We start from the raw sequence: 24,646 nt of genomic DNA on the forward strand, positions 1-24,646 counted from the left end.
GCGAACTTGAAGATAATGTGGAGCTTGATGATGTAGAAAGCGATCACGTAGACGATTATTCTGATAGTGTGGATAACTCCCTAAATACACAAGATCAATCTTCTCTTGTTTCGCTGGACCGTTCACTAGAGTCGCGTTTTCCTTCAGTTCAACTTTTAAACAACAATCCATGTATTATAAGCTTTTCAAGAAGTAACATTCGTAGTCGCTCACGACATAATTAGGCTACAAGTAAAGGGATTAGCTCAAAAAGAACATCTTCAATTAATATTGTACGTATTGCTAGAGGACTTACCCGTTCTATCAAAAATATAACTGATCCACTTGCATTATTTGAGCATTTTATGACTGATCAAATGTGAGAAGAACTTGTGAAGTGGACAAACTCGGAGATTACAATCAGGAAAGAAAACTATGAGCAAGCTAAATTTTCACAGAGTGAAACTAGCAAATTTGAGATAAGAGCTCTGATTGGTATTGTAGTATTAACTGCAGCGTTGAAAGATAATTATTTGACACTCAACGAATTGTTCAATATAGAGTATTCTGGGACTAGATATATATCGTGCATGAGTAAAAAGAGATGCGACTATCTTCTTCGGTGTCTACGTTTTGAGGATAAAATCTTACGATTACAAAAGCAAACAGAAAATCCTTTTATACCCATAAGAAACATTTGGGAATTACTCATCGCTCAGTGCCGTCAAAACTATATGCCTGGAACAAATGTCAAAATTGATGAGCAATTATTAGCGTTTCGTGGGAGATGTAAATTTCGGATATTTCGAATAAGCCGGCAAAATATGGCGTTAAATTGGTTATGATGTGTGACAGTGGCACTAGATATATGATTGATACTATGCCATATCTTGGAAAAGAAACAGATACTGGAGGGCTACCTTTAGGAGAGTATTTCGTCAAAGAACTTGCTCGTAGTATACATGGCTCAAACAGAAATGTTACCATTGATAACTGGTTTACGTCAATACCACTAGCGAAACATCTACTTTAGCAGCCTTATAAGTTGACAATTGTAGGAACATTGCGAGCAAACAAAAAAGAAATCCCAGGAGAAAAGAAAAATAATCGGTTGAGAAATATCAATACATCGATGTTTTGTTACGATTTATAATAGTACTAAAGGTGGAGTAGACACGTTCGAAATGTGCTCAGTAATGTCATGCAACAGAAAAACTAATCGATGGCCAATGTGTGTCTTTTATGGTATGATAAATATATCTTGTATCAACAGCTACATACTTTATTGCCATAAGGCTTCTGTACTGGGACAATCAATAATTACCCGGCGTGAGTTCATGAAGCAGCTACATTCAAAACTTGTAGAACCTTGGCTCAAAACCCGATTAGAGTGTAGCTCAAAGGTCACAATGAAAGTCTGCCATCAACCAGCAATGAGTTTCAGCCAGTAGAAGTACCCAATTTCAATAAGAGAAGAATCTGTAATATCTGCTCATATAAAAAGAGACGTATGACAAAGTCATCATGCTCGAAATGCAATGTTGCAATTTGTGGTGAACACAAAATCGACTTTTGCACACAATGTGCTTCAAAAAATTTGCAATGAATATTTTTTTTTTCATATTAATAATAGAATATAGTTAAATATCGCCAAATAAGAAGCTGTTTTTGTTGGTTTTTTTTTAGATTTTATAAGTATGTTATCTCACAGTGATCTCAAAAGAGAGCGTTTTATAAAAACGTAGATTATAAAAAAATATACTAACAAAAAATTTAATTTATTGTGTGTTCTACTTAAGATATACTTGGTTAATATAACTGCGTGTTAAAACTTTCAGAAATATATATTTTCACCCGATTTTATATATCGCGAATAATAGCTCGTCGAAATGACGAATGGTTATGTTTAAAAGGGCAGCTTACAAGGTTATGTGTATAGGGTTAACCGATCTCGTCCATCTCACGTTCACGTAAGTTCAAATTTTCAAAATTATTATTACATATATACCATTTTCCACAACACTTGTTAAACCATTTCTTAACACTTGTTTTATTTATATAAATAAAAACACACTGTGAATTCCCTTTTTTATTAACACGAAATGTTTTGGTGTTCTTATTTTCTTCCTCTTTTTTCTCGCCTTAATCAATCTCTAACAAATACGTGGGTGCGCACCGTTGCCACCACGCATTTGTACATGGTCCTTACCACGTCGGTAAAGAGAACCAGCCACATAATTACAGTCCACTCCACTCCCTAGGCCATTAATCAGAAGCACCATTCGAATTTCGTGATAATCAAGGAAGCAGATCCACCAAACACGTATTTGTTCAACGCAATACATACCGATATTACACGGAAGATAATATTAAACATCCTTTACAATCGTGATAATATAATCGTCAGCATTTGCACACAACAACCATTTGGCAACACCAACATCAACAACACCGACAAAAAAAAAATCACATTCGATTACTCCGGATCAACACTTTGATAAAAGGTACGTGGTTTTATAAATATTCCGTGCTCGGTAGGGTTTTCCTTTTCACTTTTAATACAATTTCAAAATAAAATTACAAATTACAAAGTGACTCTTTATATTAAACAGTGCAAGTGATTTTTTGTTCGTGAAGTAAGAATTCTTATTTTGTGCAAAAATAAGAAAAAGCGCTTAACGCAGTAATTTAAAGTTTGTGTAACACGCCTTGCCACTATCCGGAGGAGTCCCCCATCAGCGGTAAGATTTACCGGACACAGCTCAAGGTAGCACAACACTGCTCTAAAAGGTTAACATAACCTCAACACCGCTTAGCGCCAATTTTCAACTTTCACTTTTGTAGAATTTTCATTTAAAAAAATAATTTTTTTTCACATTATTAATTTTGATTTGGTAACCGTATCAAAGCAAAATCTGTAATTTTTAATTGACGAGCACAAGTCAATTTAGCAAAATTTTTTCCACACAAAAATCACTTGCGCCTATTTACACCGGCAGTATGTTTACAATTTAGTTTGTTGCTTTATCACAAAGTGCACTTAGTTTCATACACACATATTGTTGTTGTTGTTTGGGTGGCCAATAGCCTTATTCCTTGCACAATTATTTGAAAATTGAAAAGTTCACAGTCCTTGGTTAAATTACCAAAAGTCCATAACTAGCGTTCATATATTTTTATTTTCACTGACACAATTTTTGCACTAGCCAGTACTTATTGGCTTAGACAAGTCATTAGCAAATCTGCATTAGCACATTCCTTAACATTTACGTAGGTGCGCGCCGTTGCCACCACGAAATTGTACTTATCCCACTTAGCACATAAGCCTTTATACAGTCCTTTTTTTACGTTAGCCATAACTTATCGGCTTACACAATCAATTGGTAAATTTGTGTATACATACGCATACGCCAAATCTTTCACTAATCGCATTACCACTTCCAAGTTCGGTCCTTTGGCAACATTTTCACTCACTACTCTCTGCAAAAGCAATTTCTGTATAAACTTTTGGGTTTTTATTTTTATCCACAATGGAGACCTATAAACGCCAAGCAGATGCAGTGACGGAGTATGAAAATGACTTCAACGATATGTCACCTTCACAACACAGTAAACACTCCCTAATATACCAAAGGGATGAGTTAAAAACTCTGTGGGTAAGCTACGAAGGTGACAAAGCTTGAGTCAAAGGACTTATCGGCTATCAAAAAGAAGCATAAAATGTGCTATTTCAGCTTCCTAAAGTGTCAGGCGGCAACAGCTGAGCTTTTGGAAAATTTTGAAAAAAAGATAAGAAAGTAGATGTCTCAGATAATATGGAATATCATGTACGCCTGCCAGCGTGTGATACAGATATTTTCAAAGGTGACTATATTTCATGGCCGTCTTTTACGGACATGTTCACTGCTATATATATTAATAATAGTAAACTCCATGCAGTACAAAAACTATACTATTTAAGGCAAAAAACCCAAGGGAGGCTAAAGAAATAGTAGAACGGTGTTCCTTAACGACAGACGGTTTCGATACAGCGTGGAAAAATTTATGTGACCGATACGAAAACAAACGTATCTTGGTCAATGCCCAATTAAAAATTCTTTTTAGTTTAAAAGCAGTTGAGAGTGAATGCGGTAGCTCCATTAAAAAACTGCCACGTGAAATAAACAGTGGTATCTCAGCGCTTCAATGTCACAAGATTGACATATCAAACTGGGATGTCAGAAACCACACTGGCTCTATGGGAACAAACCATAGAAAATAAAACAGAAATTTCAAAATGGGCAGACATGGATAAATTCTTATCCAGCAGATTCCAAACGTTGGAAACTGTCGTAGATATAAGAGGGGATACGGTTTCAAAACCCTCTAAGCCACATGCTTCTCGTTCCTCGGCAGATACATCGTCGAAATGATTAGGGTCCTACCAGGCAAGTGCAAGTGTAGCCAAACCTACGTGTAAGATGTGCAAAAGTCCTGCACATCGAATTTCAAAGTGTGAAAAGTTCTTACGTTTAACACCCAATAAACGGTTTGAACAAATTAAGAGCAGCCGTGGATGTATAAACTGCCTTTCTGCTGGCCATTCGGTAACAAAGTGCACCAGTCAAATGAACTGTGCCACATGCCATTTAAGACATCATACGCTGCTTCATATTTCGAAGCAGCCAAAACCAACTAATACTTCAGACACTATCGTAGCATCTACCTCACGGGAAGCTCAAATACGACGCAATGCTGAAAGAGAAAATGCTCCGATTAATAATGTGAACTCATGTTTTGCTAATACAAATAAAGGGGTATTACTATGGACAGCTTAGGTTAATATTCATTTTAATGCTGTTGACTATTCGACGAGAGCCCTAATAGACTCGGGATCTGAATGTTCTTTCATTACCGAAAAACTAAAGCGCAGAATTAATCTGCCATCCAAACACCTGCATGCCCAAGTTTCGGGCATCAATAACACAATGTCTGCACAAGGAAAAGAAGCGTGCAACATACAACTGCGGTCACCAACCGACCCATTAATCAAGATCAATACGATCATGATTGTTTTACCACAATTGACAGGGAATCTTTCATGTTGCCAAATAAACGCAATGACTAGGCAAGCATTCCCTGACTTAGTACTGGCTGACAAACAATTCTTTGTCAATGAGCCAGTCGATCTAATTCTGGGCGGAGACATATACCCCCAAATTATGTTAGGCGGCATTAGGAAAGATGTGCTAAACACATTAATAGCACAGGAAACGGTGTTCGGCTGGATTTTGACAGGCCGGACAGATGCGGTTGATACAAATAAGACCCTAGTTTCATATTTTAACGAGGTCACTTTAGACAAACAAATGGCGGCTTTCTGGGAGATAGAAGAAATTCCAAAGAAGAGGAGCATCAATAACGATGACACTTACTGCGAGGAGCTATACAAATCCACAACAGTTCGGAACAACGATGGCAAATACGTAGTCTCCTTACAATTTAGGAAAGAGTTTAACTTAGGCCCCTCATTAAGAAGTGCGTTTTCTCAATTCTATCGCAACGAGACACGACTTACGAAAAACCCAGTCTTTCAAACCGAATACAATAGAGTTGTATTAGATTATGAAACCTTAGGGCATATGAGATAAATAGGCAATATTTCGCCAGACTCAAATGATTGCTACTTCCTACCTCACCATGCTGTCATAAAGGAGGGAAGTACAACGACAAAAGTCAGAGTCGTATTTAATGCATCTTGTCCTACCACTAATGGCAAAAGTCTGAATGATGCCTTATATCCAGGACCGATTCTTCAATCCGACCTGACAATCCTTATACTACGTTGGAGGCTGTTCAAATACGTATTTAACAGCGACATAGAAAAAATGTACCGCCAAATATGGGTTAATGAAAATCAAATCAAATTCCAGCGAATCGTATTTCGCAACTGCCACAAGGATCCAATTAACATTTACGAATTGAAAACGGTAACCTTTGGGGTTAATTGTGCTCCGTATCTTGCGATTCGGACGCTACAACAACTAGCTGATGACGTGGAGACATCGCATCCAATGGCAGCAGATATCGTGCGAAATACATGTATGTTGATGACGTACTCGTCGGTGGACACAGCATCGAAATTGAAATCAAGGCAAGGGACGAAATATCATCGGCATTGCAATCGGCGGGTTTCCCGTTGCGGAAATGGACGTCCAACTGCAAGAAAATTCTACAGGGTATACCGAAGCAACACTTATTAAGCAAGGATTTTCTTGAGTTTGAAGACACCAGCATGGTAAAAGCACTCGGTATTAGGTGGAACGCCCATTTCGACTACTTCTACTTCACAGCGAAACCCTTTGACAATAACCATGCCGTAACAAAAAGGTCAATACTTTCTGCGATCGCAAAACTTTTCGACCCTCTTGGCTGGCTGGCACCAGTCATAATATTAGCCAAGATAATAATGCAAAATATTTGGTTGGAAGGGACAGGCTGGGATGAAGATGTGTCTGAAACTACTCTCCATCGGTGGCAATCATTCATGACTGACTACGAAAAGATCAACGATATACGAATACCGCGATGGGTTCACTACACATTGAAGGACAATATCGAAATACATGGATTCAGCGATGCTTCGGAAAAAGCATATGCCGCCACTGTTTTCCTGAGGGTACAAACAAAGGATCAAGTCTTCACCAACCTGTTGATGGCCAAGACGAGAGTACCCCGGTCAAAACCATATCCTTGCCTCGACTCGAACTCTGCGGTGCAGTTCTACTAGCAGAAATAATCGAATCTGTGGTCGAAAATATGAAACTTTCGAACATTAAAGTAACCCTTTGGACAGATTCAACCATAGTGCTGGCATGGATCTGAAAACCACCATGTTCGTGGTCAACGTTCGTGGCACATCGAATAACTAAAATCATCGACAAAGTAGGGCGGCACGTAGACTCCGCGTCAAATCCTGCAGATTTGGCGAGCAGAGGCCTCTACGCTTCGGACCTAATCAACAATTCTTTGTGGTGGCAGTGACCTTCTTGATTACAAGAAGACAACGAAAATTGGCCAACACAAGAAGAAGATTATAATACGAATATGGAGGAAAAGAGGGTGAAAGTTCATACAACTTTGACATTCTGGATAGGTTTTCCGATTTACCAAGGGCTTTGCGGGTTATATCCTATATTCTTCGGTTTTTCCAGAATACGCACCCAACAACTAAAGCCTCCTTTAAAAGGGATTCTCATTCGATAGCCCCTGACGAAATAGAAAAAACAACACAGATCTTGATAACAATATGCCAAAGGCAACACTATCAAGAAGAGTACGCAAATTTGAAGTCAGGAAAACTAATAAATGGCAAGAGTGAGATTTTACCCCTGGATCCATATATAGATGAAGAAGGCATCATTCGAACTGGGGGGCGGACTGGGGCATCCAAAGACATGTCCCATAATGAAAGTCATCCCATTATTCTTCCTTATACTTGCAGGTTATCCAGACTTATAGTTCAATCCTCTCATAAGACCACCCCGCATGGAGGGAACCAGCTGATGCTACGTTATATCCGCACTCAGTACTGGATCCCACGTGTTAACATAATGATACGGTCTGTTATCCACAACTGTAAGGTCTGTACTATTTACAGGAAGCGGACACAAACCCAACTTATGGGAATCCTTCCGAAGGAGCGCACAACCTTTACTAGGGCCCTCACCAACACCGGGGTAGATTTCGCGGAACCATTCGATATAAAATCCTACCTAGGGAGGGTTGTCGAATTTCAAAAGGATACGTTTGCCTGTTTGTCTGCTTTTCGACGAAAGACATCCATCTAGAAGCGACAAACGACCTTAGTACCGGGTTCTTCCTAGGTGTCTTCGCCAGATTTGTATCCAGACGAGACTGTCCGAAAAACGTTTACTCCGACAATGGTACTAACTTTGTCGGAGCTTCGCGATCTTTACGATCCGAGTTTAAAGCATTTCTGCGTGAAGCAAGGGACGGAACATTGAATAAATATAGACATCATACTTTAGAATGGCATTTTACAAGCGCTCCTCACATGGGAGGTTTGTGGGAAGTGGGGGTAAAAGGTTTTAAGACCCATTTTAAAAAGATCGCGTCCGATCATAAATATACTTTTGAGGAGTTTACTACCCTCTTATGTCGAATTGAGGCCTGCCTCAACTCTAGGCCCCTCAGTCCCTCATCCAATGACCCTTTCGACCTGGAGCCGCTTACTCCAGGCCACTTTCTCGTAGGTGGACATCTTCTAGCCTCACCTGAACTCGATTGCAGTGAAAACCCTGCCTCAATTGTAAACCGATGGTAGAAGATGAAAGCCCTCCATCAAACCTTCTGCAAAAGATGGGAATCGGAGTATCTCACCGAAAGCCAAAAACGATACAAGTGGAAACATCCACAGTCCAACTTAAAACCCGGGGATCTAGTCGTCATTAAAGAAGATAACCTACAACCAAACGAGTGGAGAATGGGGAGAATCGTCAACACACATCCAGGTTCCGATAACCGTGTACGTGTTGTTGACGTCAATACAATTAAGGGACAAATTAGCAGACCAATCACGAAACTGGTACTACTTCTGCCCAACGACAACGAAAATGAACTTTAATAGTCCACATTCCTTTATCCCAAATAACCCCGCTCTCGTTCACCCCGAACGAGGCCAACAAACCAATAACCCAGCTCTCGTTCCCCGGAACGAGGCCAACATACCCTAACGCAGATTCACTATCTGCCACAGAATCCGCAATTAAATTAGCTGTTAAATCCTCAAAGAAATTTTGTCATATCGTCACCAGAATATCCAGCGACTCAAAAAAAATATTCAAATATAAATAAAGTCGAAAATTAAGAAAATAAAAAAATAAACCGCACAATATCCCACTTCTTCAAACCCTAAAAATTCCACTTCGAATTCTTCTAACAATATCCAACTTCTGCACTCAGAGAAAAAATCGTTCTAAAACGAACGAAACAAGTTCAAAATTAAGAACATTCGTTGACAAAAGTCTGTTAAGTACGTTTGTTCTTAACTCGTGACCGATGGGATTGTTTTAAGAACAGTTTTTCCAAGCACACCGTTCGTATTTTATGACCAGTTTGGTATTGATGTGTGAAACTTCTGTGCTCATTTCAAGCATTACTTGGGCTTGATTTAGGGTATTTTCGTTCTCACGCTTCGAGAACGATTTGGGTTCGATTCAACATTTTTCGGTCTCAATTTAAGAACGGTTCGTGCTTGATCTTTGGTGGGAGGGGAAAGTATTTTTTTAAATATATTTATTTATTTTTTATTAATAATAATTTTTTTGTCATAAATAAAAAATTGTTATTTAAATTCAAAAGATTAAGAAAAAATGCATAATAAGCATTTTCTCATACATTTCTCTTATTGAGAAATTATTCTTATTTGAAGACGTAATCTGTATATATACTTAAAACATTTCATAACAAGTTTGAGAATTACCTGTAAATGGAACTGAACGAAAAATAAGAGTTAAAAAAATAGAACATAAAAAAATTGTTTTAAAAAAATTTAGAGTTTGACGGGGAGCGAACTCGCGTCACACGATCGCAAGATGAACTTCATAGCCGCTGGGCCATTACAACTGTTTAATAGCTGGTGCCAAATGTTGTATTTAACATTGTAGTGCACACGAATTGTACCGTTTTTTTTTTTGTGGCTTAATTTAAGAACATCGTTCTCATTAATAGAACATTTGTTCATATTTTAAGACCAGCCGTTCTGTTTTAAAGAAAATGGTGTCAGTTCAAGAACAAGGTTGTTGTTTTAAGAACAGGTCGTTCGTTTTTCAAGAACAAAAAAGTAAGAACATGAACAGCTTGAATTGAGTCCGGTGGTGCTGGATTTTAGAACGGCGTTTTTCTCTGAGTGTGTTTTCCCACCATATCCCACTTTCAACCGACGGCCTTTCGGAATGAACTGGAAAGGTAAATTTCAATATATATGAGATTCGTTGTTAAAATTTGAAAACTCAAAAGGTTTGCATAAAGTTCCAAATAAATAGCTCGAAACAATCGAATTTTTCACGAAAATGTTTACAAATAAATTAACTTGTCCTCTTGTCAAATGAACATTAGCTTAAATAACGAACATTTGTCAACAGCCCCAAAAAGTATTACATTTTTTTTCACAACATTTTACCCCAGACAGCATTCTTTGAAAATTGTAATCAAAACAAAAACGAACCATGGTGTATGATTACAAACAATCAAAAGCTGCCAGAGCAAGCTGTCATCGAACGTGTCGTTAACTCGGACACACTCATACCATCAGAGCCGAATCAAAAACTTATTACTTTTGCAATTGAAGAATTAGCCCGTTCAGCAGATCATCAGCCGCACATACAGGAACATGCATTAACTATCTCAGTAGCCTATCTTAGATCACATCCAAAGCAATATTCTATTTAGGCTTTAATTCGTTTTATTTTGAAGGTCATATCGTATTTCGTGCTCTTGACAGAACATGCCAATAATAAATTATTTTATAAATATATACATACATATTTAAGCTAGATCTGATGCATATGGTACGTTGGCCAAATTGCCTACAGCTCCACCAGACAGCTTTGATTATCCAGCTTTATTGGCAGCCTCCTGCACGTCCTCCTGAGTAACAGCAGCGATGGCCGCCAATAACGCATCACTGCTATGTACTTGTTTAGTGTGTACTGCCTGGAGAGTAATTTGTCTGATCAAAGAACTATCGGTAGCATAACTCTCCAATAAGACAGCTTTCAATACAGCCTTACCACGATTGACATCATTGGATGATACTGAGCCTGATTTCAAAGCGCATGTTAGTACATCTACGGCCTTGTCAATATGTTGGGAATCAGCACATACTACAAATCCAAAAGGACACGCATCTGCATCTGAAGCATTGAGGGTGGCAAACGAAGCTGTTGCATCAGAAATGACGCCTTACAATGCTTTACCGAATGAACCATTAACATTACCAAGTTTGGTAGCAGCACCACCACCTACAGCTTTTGCAAGACAGCAAATACTAGAGCTTCCTTCTGATTCACTAGCGAACCACCTTGCATTGAACGTCCATCAAATATTTTATCATTAAAATACTATTATGTGCTATGGGATAAACTTATACCCGACAGCTTGCTGCACATCAATAAATAGTCGTTATCACACGCAGACGAATTCATAACCGAAAGCGTAAACTTCCTGCATACACGCGATGAAAATTCCCCTGAACGCCTCGTTAATAAAATGTCTGACCAATTGAATCTCTATCCCATAAATACATCACACCCCGAATTTATCATAACACCTCTAATAACAACTCAATACCCAACACGACAATATCGAAATTTGGTTTCATACCAAATAAGGAACTAATCAAATTTAATCCCTGGCAAATCGTTTTAGAAACATGTCAAGCATTCCTTGGCAATTTAGAAATGGAACAAATAGCTACTAGTAAATATTTCGTGAATTGATAAAAGCTATGTTGGTTTGGAATTTTATCCAAAAATACACTATATCAAATTTTGTTTCAAAACCCCCCTATGTGAGCATAAGTTCAATGCATTTTGACAAAGATGGAGTCAATGAAAGGCATTCTGAGATAGGGCGACAGAAGGGTTAAGCTTTTGTGCCGTCCTGCTACACAGGGAGTATTCAAATTTTGAATCTGAAATTTCGGAAAGCTTCTTTACGTTAAGTATTACTGGAAGTGTTCCCATTCCCCAAATTCTTAGTGGAGATGAATGTTCCGAACATAAGAAATGAATAAGTTAACATGCGCAAATGTACTCATATTTCGTTATGGAGTATCTACTATTTACTAATGACATATTTACGTGAATCGGTTTATTGGTCGAGTTTTCGACGTTGAACTATGAATTTTGAATCGGTTTAGGTTTCGTATGTTCATAGGTTTATGCAAGTGCGCGATTCCTTGGTGTCCGTGCTTTTCATAAAACCTATGTTCAGCCACACTAACAGATTGTGGCATGGTAATACATTCATCACAAAATTAAATAAGTGTGCCAAGGAATTATTCAGTTCAATTCATATCGGGTATTAGTAAACTGATCGCTTTCCACTTGTAATACTAATATTTTTTCAAAAAAAAAAAAACCGCAACGCACGAAGCAAAGCGGCACAAGATTTGTCTTTGCATGTAACTCGGCTGATACCAATGATAAGAAAGGCGAGGTCGTGGTAGTAAAATGTTTAATAAATGGCAATGTTTTGAATACAATGAAACGGATATCATCAAATGACACCACTGTAGTGGAAATTACAGCGTGTACTTTGGTAAAACTAGCTAACTTACTTGGATCGAAGGGTGTGGAGTCGATTGATTGGATATAAAGCATACCCTTGAAATGTTCAGTGGTGATTGACAAAGTATCGTCGCTCGGTTCAGTTCATATGCATCATGATGGTCAACATGGTGGTACGCATAAGTTTTCGTCGGCCACCATATTAGAACCAGCCTCCTCACGTTCTATTCTAAAAGAAAATTGCATAAATATTTGCGACAATGGTTCGAGCCGCACTCCAAAATCACCTTATGTTCAGCAAGCACTTCTCCAAATACTACACGTCCGGCTGCCTTCAATCGTGAGGTATTTGTACAAATACTGATAACAGTGTAGCAAAAACACGGTACAGCAGTCATAATAATAATGAATATAGAATGTAAACGAATACAGCTGTTTAAATTGTTCCCGCTACTATCTATCATTAGTTTAGTAATTATCACTAGAAATATATTTCAACATTGATTTGGTATGTTTGAACTGAATACCTTCGGTTGCCTTCAATACCTCACCTATAAAACTTTTCGCATTGTGTATAGTCGTACCACCTAATATTGCTTTATAGCCAATATTATTAAGTAGGTGTACTGCCAGTGCTTCTTCGTATGTAGTGGCACCAACCATAGGTACGACCACTTCTTCTGGTGGACGCCGAAATGGTAGTAATTCCGAATTAATTGCTGGATACATTGGATCTAGTTCTCGCCCTTTGAAAACATCTTCAAATATTTCCTTAAGGAAGGGTGTGTGTTGAGTGAAAACATTTTCAACACCTTTCAAACCCTTTATTAAATTTGCGCGTTAGCTTAACAGCATCGGAAATACGCACTAAATTGAAAATTTCTCCTTGTCGCATATGCGTTCCAGCATATTCAATTAAACTAGGTACAATAGCTGTACGTCCGCCGCGTGTTTTAATGATTTGCAACAAGCTAGACGTATCGCAATTTGCGTGACGCTCATAACGTAAAGCATACAACGCCACCAATTTGATAGCATCATCCACTGTAATACGTTCATCGGCTATAATTTTACGTATACGCTGAAGTTGTTGCGAATGTTCAGCTTTACATGCAACCTCTTGCTCCACCTCGGATACTTCAAAGAGGCTTCGTTTTGCAGTGAGCGCTGATAATTCTCCCATTATGCAAAGATGTTTTTGTACAGTACCAGACATTTTCTTAAATTGTGGATAGGTTTCGATGAAATTTTTCATGTCGGAAAGTAGCTGTACATTTCGTTTGGTTGGTCTTATGAATACTATACATTTCGAATTTTTCATGCGCTCACTAGAGCGCCCGGAATCAAGGCGTTCAAATAGATACACCTCACGTTGCAACATGTCTGATTGACTAAGCGCCATTGATAATGCTAGTCGTATCTTTAGATCAGTGCGTACTTTGCCATCAATTTTAATGAGACGCTGCATCAGAATTTTGGTCACCTCAGCCCCATTGAGGGCGTACTTAAGATGATTTCTCAAGAAAATCATTAAGGGCAATGATTCGCGCAATTTATGTGGGGCCACTTGACGGTCAAGGAGCAAATACGTCTCCCAATTTGTCTAACATCCATGCCTTTGGGGCGGCTAAATGCTTCAAATACCTCTTGGAACCTCGCGCCTTTCATTAGAAGGACGCTTCTTGTTTATCGCGTAAAATTTCGTTTCCAGCTTTATTTAAAACCATGGAAAGAAAACCTGAAAATAAAAATACAAAATTAGTTAATAAAAGGTCAGATTACGCAGTTTAGTATCTATACTCACCGCGTGTTTTTAAATCAATGACTTTTTTCTATTCAGGAAATGGAAAAGCGTAGCAGACGTCAAAATCTCTACATTTAATGTCTGACTGTCAATGATTATTGCAATACAAATGTTAGGCCTCATGCGCAAGCATCTCGCGCATTACACGTCACGCACTACACGCCGCACGACATATCGAGCACAACACGCCACACATGTCGCGTATTACATATCTCGATCAATCATTCATTTGGTCGAGATTTAAAATACTTAATTCCACGAATCTCAACATAATCGACAATACACCTCAAAAATAATGTTGAATGGTGGAAGTGCAACTCTGTAATACCTTTTCAGCCAGGTTTCGAACCGTTCCGTGTGGTGGCAGGCTACTTGTAGTGAAAACAAAGTTCACCACAAATCAAAAATAAATTGTTAAGACTACTTCGGCGACATCTACCGACATAAAATAAATTACAAAATGCACTAAAGGCGCTAAAGCACCAGCCACATCGCATGGATGCGTGCTAAATCCGTTTTTTCTTCGTTTCTTTGGGCGCATAAGTATTTACTTATGGCCTTTAATTTTTTATTTCAATTAAATTTTATTTCAATAAAATGTTTTTTTTTTCTTCTGCGAAAATATATTAGAGATAATTTTTTTTGTTTACGCCACACAAACAACATTCCGCTAACCTCAATTTGGGAATGATCAATGATACCAATATTCTTTCAGATCCATGACCCGTTAACAAACCTTATTGGCCAAGTCAGAGGGAGGCGCAAAGCGTTTCAACGTTGCTTGCCAGCTCTGCAGCAGGGATCATAGCCTTAGGATCTGTGCCGAATACCGTAAACAATCCCCAGAAGAGAGGTTGCGGGCAGTACTTCTGCATAAGTACTGTCCAAACTGTTTTTCGCCCTTTCACCGCGTGGACAAATGTAACAGCAAGTATCGCTGCTAGAGGTGCCAAGAGAAGCACCACACCACGCTTCGTTTAGATGAGCGTCCACCGGTAAGCGACGAGACGACCACAAACGGAGAAGACAACACGTCTGACGATGCGTTGTCGATCAACCTCTCGGGGCCGGCTAAATCCTGGGCTCAGCAGTTGGAGGAAGAGGAAATGGAGGAAGAGAGAGCGAAAATGGAAGAAGAGCGAGCAAAAACGGAGACAAGACCTTCAACGGTAAATCATGGGATGCGCAGCTTCCGGCCGCTGTTACAGCATGAAAGAAGCGCGGCGAAAGCAAATAAACGTCGAAACGAACGAGACAACTGGCGGCACCGCGACATCGGACTCCAAGGAGGCCCGACCAAGTCATCCAAACGCGGAAAACAGCAGCGGCGAAATAAGTCGACGCCATACCCTTCTGACGCCCAAAATACACGAGCACTATCGCGGGGTACACCGGAAGGCTTCCGAACCGGCCGACTGCTCCAAGCTACCCCAGCACCCATCATGCGGCCTTTCATGCCCATTGCGCCGACGGCCATAGTGCGCATCGAATCGCGAGGGCATCTACACCTGGTTCGTGCTATCATTGATCCCTGCGCCACCAGCACAATCGTCGATGCAGAGCTGGTATTCAAGCCGCAGTGGTCACAGGCCACTATCGCTTGAGTCCGCCGTCTAATGTGGACCCGAAGATTGCCGCGCCTTTTGAATTCAAGCGGCTTACGGATCCCGAGTTTTACCGTCCATCGCCAGTTTGGCTGATACTAGGCGCTGATCTATACGCCGAAGTGATGGTGAGCGGAACGCCAGCAACAACAGTTGGCGGTCCCCTGACCCAACCGACCTTATTCGGGCTGGTAGTTTCAGGAGCCTGCCAAAAATAAGAGCGTTTCATGAAAAACTAGGTAATTACTGCACGGATTCAGAAACCACGTACGTATATTTAATAACTTCTTTTCTTTTTCTTCACAGGACAACGAGACGCGAAGTCCATCGACATAACGCCTTACTGGACGTGCGATCACGTGGCATTCCTTTTTTGTTCTTTTCATTTTTTTTTCTTTGTTGCTTACGGCAAGGAGGCCGGTATGTTTAGGCCACAGGCCTAAATATATCTTCCCCCCCCCCCCCCCCCCCCTCCTACCACCCACATATTCTTGTGATCACTATACACACAGGCATGTGTGAGTGGTAGTACGTATGTATCTAAGAAATTTACCGCTGTGAGCTCGCAGTACAGCAACTTTGTTGCCGGGAAACCCAACGAAGGAGCTGTGTCGTGGGTTCATCGGCTCATGTAGCAAAGAGTCTCGTCCTCTTTGAATCCAGCAGCCAGCAAAGGTACACGTAATCTCACGTTCACGTAAGTGCAAATTTTCAAAATTATAATTATATATATCACATTTTCCACAACACTTGTTAAACCATTTCTTAACACTTGTTGTATTTATATAAATAAAAACACACTGTGAATTCCCTTTTTTATTAACACGAAACCATTTGGAGTTCTTATTTTCTTCCTCTTTTTTCTCGCCTTAATCAATCTCTAACAAATACGTGGGTGCGCGCCGTTGCCACCACGCATTTGTACAGTGGTATTACATATATAAATAAATTAGCGGTACCCGACAGATGATAAGGGTCACCCTGGTCCACATTTTGGTCGATATCTCGAAAACGCCTTCACATATACAACTACCACCACTCCCTTTTAAAACCCTCATTAAGACTTTTAATTTGATACCCAAATCGTAGAAACGCATTATAGAGTCACCCCTGGTCCACCTTTATGGCGATACCTGGAAAAGGCGTCCACCTATAGAACTAAGGCCTACTCCCTTTTAAAATACTCATTATCACTTTTCGTTTGATACCCATATTGTACAAATGCATTCTAGAGTCAACCCTGGTCCGCCTTTATAACGATATCTCGAAAAGGCGTCCACCTATAGAACTAAGGCCCCCTCCCTTTTAAAATACTCATTAACACCTTTCATTTGATACTCATATCGTACAAACAAATTCTAGAGTTACCCCTGGTCCACCTTTATGGAGATATCTGGAAAAAGCGTCCACCTATAGAACTAAGGCCCACTCCCTTTTAAATACTCATTAACACCTTTCATTTGATACCCATGTCGTACAAACAAATTGTAGAGTCACCCCTGGTCCACTTTTATGGCGATATCTCGAAAAGGCGTCCACCCATAGAACTAAGGCCCAGTCCCTTTTAAAATACTCATTAACACCTTTCATTTGATACCCATATCGTACAAACAAATTCTAGAGTCACCCCTGGTCCACCTTAAGGCGATATCTCGAAGAGGCGTCCACCTATAGAATTAAGACCCACGCACTTTTAAAATACTCATTAACGCCTTACATTTGATACCCATATCGTACCATCAAATTCTAGAGTCAGCCCTGGTCCACCTTTATGGCGATATCCCTAAATGGCGTCCACCTATAGAACTATGGTCCACTCCCTTTTAAAATACTCTTTAATAACTTCCATTTGATACACATGTCATACAAACACATTCCAGGATTACGCTAGGTTCATTTACCTACATGGTGATTTTCCCTTATTTTGTCTCCATAGCTACTCAGCTGATCGTTCAGATAAGACGATTTTGGTCATTCCTGCCGCAATTTAGAAAGTATAAACGTGAAACTCGAGAATATATATTCTAATATATCATAGAAGATATCCTGAAAAAATCACTTTGATGGAAGCTATATATAGTTATATCCCATACAACCGATCGTTCATATAGAAAGATTTTTGGCCATTTCTCCCTTAATTTAGAAAGTATAAACGTGAAACTCGGTGATATATATTTTAATATATCATAGAAGATTTTCTGAAAAAATCGCTTTGATCAGAGCTATATATAGTATATATCCCATACAATCGATCGTTCAGATAGAAAGATTTTTGCCATTTTCTCCCTTAATTTCCAATATAAAAACGTTAAACTTCGTGATATTTATTCTAATATATCATAGAAGATTTCATGAAAAAATCATTTCAATCGGAGCTATATATAATATATATCCTATACAACTGATCGTTCAGATAGATAGGTTTTTAGCCATTTCTCCCTTAATTTCCAATATAAAAACGTTAAACTTGGTGATATTTATTCCAATATATCATAGAAGATTTCCTGAAAAAATCACTTTGATCGGAGCTATATGTATATAGTATATACCTATCCCATACAACCGATCGTTCAGATAGAAAGTTTTTGCAATTTTTTACTTAGTTTTCAAAATAAAAACGTGAAACTTGGTGATATATATTCTAATATATCATAGAAGATTTCCTGTGAAAATCATTTTGATCGGAACTATATATAATATATATCCCATACAACCGATCGTTCAGATAAGGGGGTTTTTGCCATTTTTTTTTATATTTATCTTAAAAATCGTTTAGGTATGTACATCTGTTCACTATATATTTCTTATCTTATACATCCGATTATTTGGAGATTACGAACGGGATAAGATTTTTGTTCAGCTCCATTCATGAAGGGTATGAAGTCTTCGGCACATCCGAAGACAGTCCCGTCCTTACTTGTTTTTAATTATTTTATTTTCAAGTTTTTAGTCTTTATTTAATCGCCTATTAGTTCTCTTTCTATTTAGTTCATTTAGTGACTCATTATTACAAGGACTCTTTCCTGACAATTTCTTAAAATCTAAGTCCTGAATAGATAATCCTTCCAAAGACTTTACTCGACTTTGCGCCACGTATGCTTGTCCCTCCTCCAACTCCAAAATATTTTGATGTCACTTCTACCGGACTGTATGCAATATTTGATCCAAATATGAGCCAAATCGGACATCTTAGGTCGCTTTCTATTCATATATGTATTATGTGTTCCAAATATAGACCAAATCGGACAACAAATACAACTTTTTTGAATATCTCGATCTTTGCGCAACCTAGCGGCGTTTTTTTTCATAGGTTAGGTTAGGTTAAAGTGGCTGCCTTCGCTGTCGGAGCGGAGGCTCACATAGGCCGTTGTGGCAAGTTGTGCTACCACGCGGGGGTCCCTATTTCCTGTTACCCTACTTTCGAACAAGAAGAAAGTTTAGACCTCAGTGAGGCTAAACCAGCGCGTTTGCCTGATGAAACGCAAGATGTCGTTTGGGGTTGTAGATTCAAGCTCCGCAAGGCACTCAAAGGAGTGCCTGTTGAGGCATTGGTACGTGGTTTTTGACAGTAAGGGACAGTGGCACAGATAGTGCTCTACGATTTCTAACTCCTCCTCGTCCTGCGGCAGAAGTCATTTGTCTGTAGGCCCATATAGGCACCGTGAGTGCCCATGAGACAGTGACCTGTGAGAAGGCCCACTAGTGGGCTTATAAAGATACGGTTTAAGAATATCACCGATTGCGATCTCTTTTCATCCAGCTTACGCCAGATTTGCTTGGATATACTATATGTAGGTTCTTTGGCCCATCTGGCTTTTGCTTGATCCGTGAAAAGAGATCGTAGGCAGTTTTTGCAAGTGTTTAGAGGAGGGCTGGCCCAACCAACGGAGTTTATTGTTTGCAGGTTGGTGCCTTCTCTAGCTAGCTCATCCGCGGCGCAGTTTCCTGAGATGTCACAGTGGGCAGGAACCCATATTAGGTTGCAATTTTCAGATAGTTTGTTAAGGGTTTTTCTGCACTTTAATGCCACTAGTGACGATGTATTACTGCATTACAGGGATTTTATGGCAGCTTGGCTGTCAGAGAAAATTGAAATAGAATTGGTCACCTGCAGGTTAGCAGGTGCTTCTGCTTCCCAGAAAGCTATAAGTTCAGCCTGAAAAACACTGCAGTGATCGGGTAAGTGAAAGCTCTCGCTTAGATTGAGCTTCTCCGAGAATATTCCGCTGCCGGCTCTGTTGTTTAGTTTAGAACAATCTGTAAAAACGGAGATTTCGTGATATCTCGGCTCCACGCCGTTTTCCCACTCGTTCCTCTCTGGGATTCTTGTGGAAAATTTGTTGTCCCAGCAAGGGGATGATGTTGTATGGTCCAATTTCAAGAAGGTTTCGGGGACCTGCTTCAGGATCCGGGTGTCCAAACCTGCAGTCCCTCCATGGTTCGATAGCGTTGAGCCTTGTCGCGTTGCAGGAGGTACAGTATCTACCATATAGATCAGTTGGGAGAAGGAATAATATGGTTTCAAGAGCTTTGGTGGCAGTGGAGGGAACGGCACCGCTGGTAAGCATTGCGGCCATCCTCTGCACTGTCGTTAATTTGCTCTTGTTAGATTCGATATCGAGTGCCGTCCACCATACGGTGACGGCGTAGAAGAGTATGGGTCTCACCACTGCCGTGTAGATCCAGTGGACTATGCGTGGCTGGAGACCCCACCATTTTCTTATTGCCGACTTACAAGCGTATAGAGCCATTGTGGCTTTCCTGGATCGTTCCTCAACATTTTCTACTTTCCTTGACTTTCGTGGTCTCTGTTGAATCTCCTCCACCAGCACTCGCTTACTGCTGAACTCTTTTTCCAAACTGAAGTTAAGTGGCACATCCTGGTTCTTATACTGTATAAACCTTCTCTGCATATCGATCCTGATGTCATAGTCAACTAAGATGTCAACTCCCAATATGACTTCATCAACGATCTCTGCCACAACAAATTTGTGCAGAACCATGACCTCCCCAATTAAGACTTAACATACCACTTCTCCCTGGACTTGGTTATACTCGCCAGTACTCGTACGCAATCTTTCTCCAGGTAATGGCTTTACTCTCCTGTTGACCAAATCAGATCGGAACAAGGAATGAGATGCGCCCGTATCTACAGTCAGTACACGCTCCTTGCCATCCACATTTCCTTTGACGGTAATACTGCTCGATTTCCTTCCAGTTTGGAAGATAGGTATCACACGACATTCAATAGCTGGGGCAAGTTCTCGATCTTCACATTTGACTCGCTCTTGTTTATCTCCTCCAGTTTTGCGTTTACGACCAGCCAAGTTCGAACTACCATGACTTTTGCTGCAATGACGTGCAATGTAACTTGGGTTGCCGCACTTGAAACACTCCGGCATTGTTTTGTTGTAATCCCTTCAGTGCTTCCAAAATTGTGTCTACCCAATCTGGCCTTTCCACTTCCACGCGATGAGCTTTGTATGCGGGCTTACTCAAAAGTGACGCTCTTTCCTGAGTCAGTGCATGGGATACCGTTTCAGAAAATGTTGGCTTTGGTTTCGCGTATGTGGCTCGCTTCGTATCGACGTCCCGTATGCTGTTAATAAAGCTCTGAATCTTTACTCTTTCAGTGTATTCCACAGGTGCGTCCGTATTTGTAAGATTAGCCAATCTTTCAAAATCCGACGCAAACTCCTGTAATGTCTCATTTGCTTTTTGGTAACGGTTTTGCAACTCAATTTGGTACATCTGTTTTCTATGCTCGCTTCCATAACGTCTCTCGACAGCGGCCATCAATGCTTCATAGTTGTTCCGCTCTCCTTCGACAATCTTCTGTAGGATTTCGGCTGCTGGCCCCTTCAATGCTACGAGCAAAGTAGCAACTTTATATTCAGCATTCCAGTTGTTCACTGCTGACATCTTCTCAAATTGAAGCTTGAATACCTCGAAAGGAACGGAGCCGTCAAAAGATGGAGTTTTTACCTTCGGATTGCTCGCTGGAACAGCTGGGCGATTTATTTGTAACTTTTGCATAAGACCTTTCGACGCTTCTATCTCGGCATCAATTTTGCCCTCGAGTTGTAAAATTTTTCATTCTGCTCTTGCAGTTTCACAAAGAGCTGCGATGATACCTGTTCCGCAATTTTTGTCGACATTCCAGATATACGTGCCTCTTGCGCTTCCAGTTGAGATGACATATATGTCTTGTGTTATTCCAATTGAGATGAGATTTGCGACGCCATTTCTGAAATGCGTGCCTCCTGTGACTCCAGCTGAAATGCCATTGTCGATGTTTGTACAGATATTGTGCTCGTCACTGTCTGCTGTGTTTCGTTTTTTTCTTCCATTTTTTTGTTGTTTTGTCGCTATCATAATGAAAGACATACTCCTCAGCATTGATGATTCCTTGAAATACCATAGCTACACTTAGTCGTTTTTGTAGCTGAGATTTATCGCCAAAAGTAGCCAATCCACGGACTTCCAACTCCTCCTTCAATTGCTGCATCGTCAATTCACTCAACTTTGCCATGTCCAAGTTGTATTCCCAATCTTCGGAATTTATTCAAAAATTCCTCTTCTGACACCAATTGTAACGAATTTACTGCAATTCCGCTTATTTGCAATCTTCTGATAAGGTTCGAATCACTAAACTGTTGAATAAATAACTCCAATATTTAGTAATGCAAAATGGCCTTTATTAGACTATTTTCAAAATAAATAACTCTACTATTGCTCGACAGATAGCGTGCTTAATCAAAACTGAATGTAGCACCTCTACTGTCGCGGTCTTTTATACTCTTTGATTTCCTCGTTGCATCTTCTAAGCGCTGCTGTTCTAGAATCTACTAGTTGGTTATCTGCTATAATTATAACTACAGATGTACGTGTGTTTGTGAGCGACACTTCCACAATTATAATTGCATATCTCAGATAAGATATCTGCATGTGTTTGTGCGTTGCGTCTCCGCTGCGTGTACGTACATATGTGTAGACATAATGATTGATTCGTTTATGTAGATACATAATGATTGATTTATGGATGTGCATACAAGGCGCTGCTTACCATCGGCTTAGAGATGGCAGTACCCCTTAGTGTTGCTAATATTCGCAACAATATGAACACTGCAATATCTTAGAGCATTGGGTAAGTCATTAACATACAACACAAACAACAAAGGGCCCAGGATTGAACCTTGCGGAACACCCCTGAGTACAGGTACAAAATTAGACCTATTGCCACCAACATACACAGCCTGAGATCTCTGCACGAGGTAGGACCTAATCAAAGCAGTGGCATGAGAAGAGAAATTAAAAAGATTTTGTAGCTTGCGACATAGAAGCTCATGATCAACTGGGTCAAACGCCTTGGAATGTTCGAGTAGAGTTAGAAAAGCAACATTATTTCCATCAATTTCCATCCTAATGCTTTCTATAACATCCAACAGAGCAGAAATGCAACTTCGCTTCGGTCTGAAACCGGACTGACGGTCTGTTATAACTCTGTTATCATGTACATATGACATTATTTGCTTATGAAGGATACGCTCAACAACTTTAGACAAAAATGGTAGGATAGCAATGGGCCTGTACTCGTTATTTTTCTTATGTACAGGAATGATTTGACCAACTTTCCAGGACCTCGGGAATTCACAGGTCGTTAGTATGGAGTTAACTAGATGGGTTACATGTGACAGAATCTTTGGCAATATAATTTTGAGAAATTTCGCACTGGTTCCATCAAAGCCAATAGCGTTTGACTTCACTGAGAGTATGGCTTTCACAGTATCACAGTCATCAACACACATAAATTCAATACGACTGACACCAACATTTACACGTTCACAGTAGTTGTCAAGACTAACACGAGAATTGATACAGGCAAACTAGCAAAATTAACGTTAATTTCATCTAAGTCAGAGTGAATAGGTAAGCTTTCTTTGGGTTTTCCCACGCCAATAGCCTATATGGTATTCCAGGTTTGCCGCGAGTTCATTGCCAGACTAAACTTTTCATCATAAAACAAACATTTCGCGCTTTTAATTGCTTTGGAAGCAGTATGTCGAGCCGCTTTAAATTGGTTATACGTAAATGCAGTACGGTACCTTTTCCACCGCGAGTATGCTTTATTACATGTGTAATGTTAGCATTAAACCAAGTCCTACTGCACCGATTGACTACCCTAGTTTTTATAGGGACATAATTGTCGAAAAGCCAGTTGATTTTGTCCTGCAGAAAGTTTGTTTTATCTTCAACAGATGTGAAACTTCGGATGCGTTTGCGGGTAAAAAGCACCATCTCAGTTTTCTCACTGCTGATGCTGAGTCCGCATTCCCTCGACCAAGTGTTTGTTAGATTGAGAGCATTTTGCAAGAGTTCGCCAAGCACCGGAAGGTGTTTGCCGGTAACTGTCAAGGCTATGCCGTCAGCATATGCAATGATTTGGCATCCGGTGGGCTGTAGTATAGATAACAGAGCGTTCACCGTCAGGTTCCATAGTAGAAGAGAAAGAACGCTACCTGGGTATACCTTATTAACGATGAGCTGCCAAGCTCAGAGATAATGCTTCTCTTGTTTAGAAGGAGCTCGACGAATTCCACAAGAGACCCTTCCACCCCTAGTGAACGTAGAGATTTTGTGACCGCTGCTGAGAAAACGGTGTTGAAGGCCCCTTCTATGTCAAGAAAGATACCCAGCGTGAATTCTTTAAAGGCAAAACCCTTCTCTATCTTAGTAGTGATAGCATGTAGAGCTGTCTCTACGGATTTGTCCTCAGAGTAGGCGTGTTGGTTGTTGGAGATTAGTGCCTTATTTGCCGATCGTCTAATATAGCCGACCAGCAATCGTTCTAGAATTTCAGGAGGAAGGAGGTCGGACTTATTGGTCTGAAATCCTTTGCACTGTTGCCCGATATCCTGCCTCCTTTGGATATGAAGACTACCTTTGCCTTGGTCCATTCCGTGGGG

General features: G+C 40.0%; 1 pseudogene; it reads right to left on the bottom strand.

The window, feature by feature from the left end:
* Nucleotides 1–10,527: 10,527 nt before the first annotated feature.
* Nucleotides 10,528–11,069, bottom strand: LOC137238084 (cytochrome b-c1 complex subunit 2, mitochondrial-like; annotated as a pseudogene).
* Nucleotides 11,070–24,646: the final 13,577 nt, after the last annotated feature.

This window comes from Eurosta solidaginis, chromosome 1 (assembly GCF_040869045.1).
Source record: "Eurosta solidaginis isolate ZX-2024a chromosome 1, ASM4086904v1, whole genome shotgun sequence".
NCBI classification, from domain to species: domain Eukaryota; kingdom Metazoa; phylum Arthropoda; class Insecta; order Diptera; family Tephritidae; genus Eurosta; species Eurosta solidaginis.